General features: G+C 34.9%; 1 long non-coding RNA gene across 1 annotated transcript in view; it reads right to left on the bottom strand.

Annotated features, from left to right (window-relative positions):
• Positions 1–3,695, bottom strand: part of LOC307007686 — an 8,697-nt gene extending 5,002 nt beyond the window's left edge. Inside the window, exon 1 of the long non-coding RNA XR_013799654.1 lies at positions 3,544–3,695. This is a non-coding gene — a long non-coding RNA (uncharacterized lncRNA). The remainder of the gene's footprint in view (positions 1–3,543) is intronic.
• Between the last annotated feature and the right edge of the window lie 3,597 nt (positions 3,696–7,292).

The following is a 7,292-nucleotide window of genomic DNA, read 5'->3' as shown; positions in this document are numbered from 1 at the left end:
GGCACTTAGTTGTGATGCGTAAGGTTCGGGTAAACTACTAGAGATTGCATTGTGTCAATTAATGTCCTCATAAAGATAGATGTACAAGTGTGTGTGTGTGTGTGTGTGTGTGTGTGTGTGTGTGTGTGTGTGTGTGTGTGTGTGTGTGTGTGTGGTTAAAGTGAAAGCAATGAGGCGTAGTGTGAGAGGTTAAGCTCTCGATGTGAAGAGCTCTGTGGCTCGAGAGGAAAACACACTTCCTATCGATTCATCCACACCAGTGAGTTAACAGCACTGAAGCTGACGTTTCTGAGCCGAACACACACACACACACACACACACACACACACACACACCGCACCATTCTAACATTGTTCTCTGAGCTGTGTTGCTGTCGCTCTCTAGGACACAGAAAACTTTGAGACGGCTTTATAAGAGACTGTGTGTTCTGAGTGAGGGAAGGGACGCATAATGTAATACAATTACATAAAATAGGCCTATATGAATAAAATATTAATAATACAATAGCCTACTCTTAATAATAAAATTACATTCTAGAAGACAAATCAAGATGTAAATCAAAACATGTTACTTATATAAAAATCGACTAAATTATTAAATGTCATAAAATATAAGAATTAACAATCGTAATAAAATCTAAAAAATAATAATAATAAACTCTTAATAGTAATAATAATAAAAAAATTCTAGAATACTATCAAAATGTATTTCTTATATATTACATAAATTATATAATGATAAAATTACATAAAATATATGAATAATAAAATAGTAATACTACTCTAAAATGCTAAAAAAACAACAAAAGCAAATTTACATGCATTGCTTATATAATATTACATAAATTATAATTATATATATATATATATTTTAATATAATTATATGAATTAAATAATATAATTGTAATTATAATTTATGTAATATTATATAAGCAATACATTTAAATTTGCTTTAGTTTTTTTAGCATTTTAATTACATATATTATTTCATTAATATAATTATATTATAATATATATATTTTATGTAATATTATACAAGCAATGCATTTAAATTTAAACAATTAAAATGTATTTCTTATATAACATTGCAAATGTTATATGTATATATGAAGACTTGAAATGCAAAAGCCTATAAGTGCATCTGAAATTTTCTTCTAGAATGATCATTTTTATCAAGCTTGTATGTTTATGTTCAGTTATTTCACATTAATGACAATGAAAATGACCAATTAATTGTCTTAAAGTGAAATTACTGAACTTAAATATACAAGCTTGATAAAAATACTAATTTTAGAAGAACATTTCAGATGCATTTAGAGGCTTTTGCATCTGAAGTCTTCATATATATATATATATATATTTATATTAGGGCTGTCAAAAGATGAATCACATCCAAAATAAAAGTTTGTGTTTACATAATATATGTGTGTGTACTGTGTATAATTATTATGTATAAATACACACACATTCATGTATATATTTAAGGAATAAATGCATTTATATACTGTATATACATTTAAATAATTAATATATAAATATTTTATATATAAATATAACCCATTTTTCTTAAATATATACATGATTGTGTGTGTTTTTATATATATAAATAATTATACACAGTACACACACATATATTATGTAAACACAAACTTTTATTTTGGATGCGATTAATCTTTTGACAGCCCTAATATATATATATATATATATATATATATATATATATATATATATATATATATATATATATATATATAACATTTCTTTTTCCTCCCTCAATAACCATTTTAATTAAAGAACGCAGTTCTTGAAAATTGTAAAATTGTTCCCAGAAGGCTGAGAAGCCGATGGTCTGTCGTGTTTTGCCACTTTTATTGTAGAGTTTTGAACGATCTCTGAAGTATGAGCAATAATGCAGAACGAGAGACAGGCAGAAAAGGAAGTGATTGAGACGTGAATCGAGGAGAGATGTGACCTCACATACGCTTCAGATAAGTCGGCTATTGTAAAACTTATCAGCCGGCTCTGTAATTCAAATGAGGATTTAATAACGCCGAGCGGGACACCAGCCAAGAAGCGTTCAGTGGTAACTCTCTAAAGACTCCTCTGAACACTCCAGGTCTGTGCTTTCCATCAGTTCAGTGTGGATGTCACAAAACTTAAAGGATTAGTTCACTTTAAAAAAAACTTTTGCTGATCATTTTCTCACCCCGATGTCATCCAAGATGTCCATGTCTTTCTTTCTTTCTGTTCTTTCTGTGAATGGGCATCACAGAACAGAGCAAGGCGAGCGTTTGTGCTTATAAAACTTAAACTTGTTTATTTATTTGTGAAATGCCGATGGTTTCGCTAGATAAGACCCGTATTCATCGTCTGGTGTCGTTTAAAGCCTGTTGAAGCGGCGCTGACACTGTCATCTGGACCTTGACCCGTTTGGGGCCCATTGACGTCCATTATATGGAGAAATGTGTTCATCAAAAACCTTCATTTCTTTTCCACTGAAGAAAGAAAGACATGGACATCTTGGATAACATCGGGGTGAGTAAATTATCAGCGAAAGTTTTTTAAAGTGTCCTTTAACCCTTATTTTCTTATGATATATTTTAAAGCATCTTACAAGCACCCTGGAATCAAAATATCCAACATTTAATACCACAACAATCACTGAAAAATAGCTGATGTCAATCATATTCTCATGCTGTGATATCTCTTCCTCGGCCTGTGAGTCAAACACACCTTCATTTGCTGCTCATAATACATTATTAAAGTCCCCCTGTGGTGAAAATCACGTTTTTAATGTTGTTTATATGCATTTAATACGCTTTAATCATGTGTAAGTTCATAAGTGGACAGCATTGCTGAGTATTTTCTGCTTAAAACTGCAGTGAACCAAAGACAGTCTCAAAAACACGGTTTGAAATCGCTGGTGTTTCTGACGTCACACACTACCTTGTAACCAATCAGATCAACGTGTGATCGTCAACCAGTGGATCTCTGAGTGAGTGAGTGAGTGGAGGCGGGGCTCATTTGCATATTCATAGAACCGCGCATACTAAATGAGGCAAGGGTGTCGAGTTACATTCAAGATATTTTAAGACATGAAAATACATTTAAATATGTAATTTTGGTGATCAAAGATGAGTTTTAAAGGATAAAATGATTGACTACAGGGGGACTTTAAAACAAATCATTCAGTGGAGAGGACAGAAATATCATCTTCCATATAGCAGAAGATAAAACATTCATGAGACATGAAGAGCATATACTTGAGAACCAGAGCTCTGATTATCAGAAACCAACACACATGTTGTCCATTTGAGTTCAGTTACTGAATAGAAATGCTGTTCGAGTCAATTTGCCCTTCAGTGATTCAGGAACAACAGACGCATACAAACACAGCCGTATAACACACACACACACACACACACACACACTGATGTTCTCAGGAGATCATTATACAATACCTTTCCAGCAAATACACAGAAAAACACAGTAAAAGCAACTCACTGTAATGGAGATTTATAAGAGAGAGAAAGAGAGACTTACCAGCCTGTGTGTGTGTGTGTGTGTGTGTGTGTCAGTTGAAGGTGTGCAGTCAGTGAGTAAATCCTCCTCGCTTCACGATGCAGTCGCTCCATCCCTCCCTTTCTCACACACACATACCTCATTCATATTTTCACACACACCAGGCCAGTCACGAACACGAGAGAGAGAGAGAGCGAGAGAGGAGAGAGAGAGAGAGCGAGAGAGGAGAGAGAGACAGAGAGCGAGAGAGAGAGAGAGAGAGACAGAGAGCGAGAGAGAGAGAGATTTGCACCCTAAAAACATTCTTGCACATTCATTTAATTAATTTCACATTAATTTAATATTAATATATATTAATAATAAATTACTTTATTTATTATACTTATTTATTGATGCTTTGAATTAGCTTTTTTTTTTTTTTTTTTACATTTTTGTAATTTGGCTGTGTGATTGTGCTATTTTATTAGTTATATATATATATAGCCTTTTGGGTTTAATTAATTTCTTAATACTTTACAATAATAAGAAGGGCCTGCACTCGAAAAATAGCACTAATAAAAATGCTTCCAAAAACCAAGATATGGTGCAAAAAAAAGTCTCAGTATTATATGTATATATGTGTGTATGTGTGTGTGTGTGTGTGTGTGTGTGTATATAGGGGATGACACTAGCATGAAACTAGACTTCATTCATCCTGATGGAAAGCGTATTTACTCTCTGAATCGTCCCCTATCCCCTGGCCTATATAGTGCACCGTGTGCCATTCACCATGTAGAAAATGGAAAATAAGTGATCAATTGCAGCCAGCTTATCTATTTATAGTGTAGGAGGCGGAGCTTCAGATTCTAGGGAGCATTTGATTGGACAGAGACTCTGATGAGAAGCTGAAGTGCAGAGATGTCATCAAAATCATTGGAGGGAGACTAGGCTGTGAATGCTTCTCTTCTAACTGTGAATCGTCATTGTTTAGGAGCGCACTAGCTCATAGATAACATATTCATAGTAAAACTTCACTTTTGATTTCATGGGGACTTTAATTTTAAAGGGATGGTTGATTATTATTTCACTTTTCTAGCTTTAGTTAGTGTGTAATGTTGCTGTTTGATCATAAACAACATCTGCAAAGTTACAACGCTCAAAGTTCAAAGCAAAGGGAGATATTTGCTTTTACAGAAATAGTTAAGGACTACAACAAACGGCTGGTAAAGACTACACGACATTCCTCCCGTTAGTGACATCACCAACCCTAGAATTTACATAAACCCCGCCCCCTGAACATGACTTATAGATTATCATGATATATGCTAATCAATGACTAGAAGATAACTACACATAATCTACATAAATTCATCAACTAACCATTCAGAAATGTCCTGTTCTTCTACATGTTGTCACTTCTTCTCGAGTCTCTCCATCATTGTCTGACTCCGGTTTGAACATAAATTTTGAATGTGTGTGTGTGTGTGTGAGGTAAAAAGACACACGCTCTTGAAGCTCCGCCCCCTGTGCCGGGAGCAGCAGCTCATTTGCATTTAAAGGGACAGACACAAAACGGTGTGTTTTTGCTCACCCTCAAAAAGTGACACTTTAACATGATATATAAAAATATCTGTGGGGTATTTTGAGCTAAAACTTCACACACACACACTGGGGACATCAGAGACTTATTTTACATCTTGTGAAAAGGGCATTACACCACCGCTTTAAAACCGTTAAATAATTGTTAAACGTTACCATTTTTAAAAATTTCCATTTAGCTTTAAATTATTTTTATTTTAGTACTTTAAACTTATTTCAGTTGAGCAAATGAGCTTTCAGTCAATTATCAAATGAGTTTTGTACTTTTTGCTAACAATAACACTAATGCGGTCAATAATGCTTCCCTGATCAACTATTTTTGGACATTCAATAAATAACCATATCAGAGAGTTATAACATTTGGAGTTAAACTCCATGTAAATTTTAAGATTTTACTTTTAACTTACAAAGCACTTAACAACCTGGCTCCTTTATATCTTCTAGATCGTGTTCATATACACACTCCTTCCTTCCCGCATTTTAAGATCGGCTTCTGCACTTACACTTCCACACACTCGGACAACTATGGGGTCACAAGCTTCTGGTTATGCGGCTCCCCATTTATGGAAATCACTTCCTGTAGAAATTCTCAACAGTTCTAGTCTCATGGTCTTTAAATCTCATCTTAAAACGTATGTTTAGGCAGGCTTTTATATGATTTAAAGGAACACTCCGACTTTTTTGGACTTTAGCCTATTCAACTTATCCCCCAGAGTTAGATAAGTCCACACATACCTTTTTCATCTCCGTGCGTGCTATAAGTCTGTTTGATGCACCCACCGCTAGCTTAGCTTAGCACAAAGACTGGAGGTAAATGGCTCCAGCTAGCATACTAATCCAAATAAGTGACAAAATAACGCAAACATTTTCCTATTTACATGTTGTGGTTTGTATAGTCACAGAGTGTACAAAAAACAAAGTCCCATGAGACACAGACATATTTTAACCGTATAAATACTGGGAACTATATTCTCTGAAGGCGAAGCACTGCTACTTGGGCGGAGTGATAACCGCAGCACCTGAGGAAGCACCATAGGAAAATGTTTGCGTTATTTTGTCACTTATTTGGATTAGTATGCTAGCTGCAACCATTTACATCCAGTCTTTGTGCTAAGCTAGGCTAGCGGTGGGTGCGTCAAACAGACTTATAGCACGCACGGAGATGAAAAAGGTATGTATGGACTTATCTAACTCTGGGGGATAAGGTGAATAGGCTAAAGTCCCAAAAAGTCGGAGTATTCCTTTAATCAGAGCCGGACAGTAACAGAGTACATTTACTTGAGTACAGTAGGCCTACTTAAGTACAATTTTGAGGGATCTGTACTTTACTCGAGTATCATTTTTGGGGAGTACTCATGACTTTACTCAAGTACATTTGAGAGGCAAATATTGTACTCTTTACTCCACTACATTTCTATCCATAACCGTGAGTACTGAGTACCCGTTACTTCAAAAAAAAAAAAAAAAAGGAAAAAAGAAAAATCTCGGAAACCCTCAATTTGTTGTTTCCCTCTCAAACGTGACTGGATTGTGACGACACTGATTAGGACAGCCTATCAGCAATCAGCTTTCAGAGGTGTGTCAGAACATTGCTATATTGCCGCCTTTGCTGGTTTAGGTTTATTGATTTGATTGATGAAACCGAGAAACTCACATGTACACACAATTGTTAGCTGAATTTTCTTGTCTGATATTCCACATTAATGTAAGCTGAGCATTTGCTCTGATGTTCTTGAGTATGCGGTGTGTGTTTAACACAGTCAGGTTCAAATGTGGGTGCAAAACATCCATTAAAACTCTAGCAGAGGTTTGTCAGAGCGTTGCCATTGTGCTATTGCCTTTATTTAATGTTAAATAAAGCAACGTGGTAAAACGATGAAAATGACTTGATATTACTTTCAATTCCTTTTACATTCTCCAAGGTATTAACATTTTTCATAACTCCATGTAGGACGTTTCTGTACATAAATGTAAGCACTGTGGCAGTAGTAATGCAATATTTAGAAAATGTACTCTTGATACTCAAGTACTTTTACTGAAGTAGACATCTGACTGTAGTACTTGTACTTGAGTAATGAAGCCGTGTACTCTGTCCGCCTCTGGATTTAATGTTTGTTGCTGTATTGGTTTTTATAGTTTTCATTGCTTTTATGGATTTTGTAAGGTGTCCTTGAGTGCCATGAAAGGCCTAC

Source organism: Phoxinus phoxinus (genome assembly GCF_949152265.1).
Source record: "Phoxinus phoxinus genome assembly, chromosome: 12".
Classification (NCBI taxonomy): Eukaryota; Metazoa; Chordata; class Actinopteri; order Cypriniformes; family Leuciscidae; genus Phoxinus; species Phoxinus phoxinus.
Note: the sequence above shows the minus strand (reverse complement) of the source record. Positions and strands in the feature narration are given on the sequence as shown.